The following is a 469-nucleotide window of genomic DNA, read 5'->3' as shown; positions in this document are numbered from 1 at the left end:
GGTTTACTATAAATACCTAATTGGTAGTGTAATGAAAGTAATATTGGGATTTTTATTTCAATTTGTCTTTGTTACGTGATGAGGAGCAATTAACTGTATCTACTATGATTTATCGGAAAATTTAATGTAAATATTTCTACTATTCATAAAAATACGAAGGTGAATGCTGTATGGAGGACGATTCTCTGCTATGTACTTTGCTCGACAAGCCCTGAGGTTTGGCTTTAAAGTAAATGAAATTATAAAGTCTATTTTTTTGCATCTTAGAGGGACAGTCTTCTCTTTTCTTGTTATTTGTTGTAGGTTGTTTATATATCGATGTATGCCTAGTTAATTCTGTCTATATGAATACACGTATTGCATATATCTGTATTGCATATAATATTTTTCTAATACACAATAAATCCAGTGAGTGAAATGAATGACTTAAATCTTTAATTAGTGACAAGATAACAGTTGATATCCAGTT

This window comes from Penaeus monodon, chromosome 27 (genome assembly GCF_015228065.2).
Source record: "Penaeus monodon isolate SGIC_2016 chromosome 27, NSTDA_Pmon_1, whole genome shotgun sequence".
Lineage (NCBI taxonomy): Eukaryota > Metazoa > Arthropoda > Malacostraca > Decapoda > Penaeidae > Penaeus > Penaeus monodon.
Note: the sequence above shows the minus strand (reverse complement) of the source record.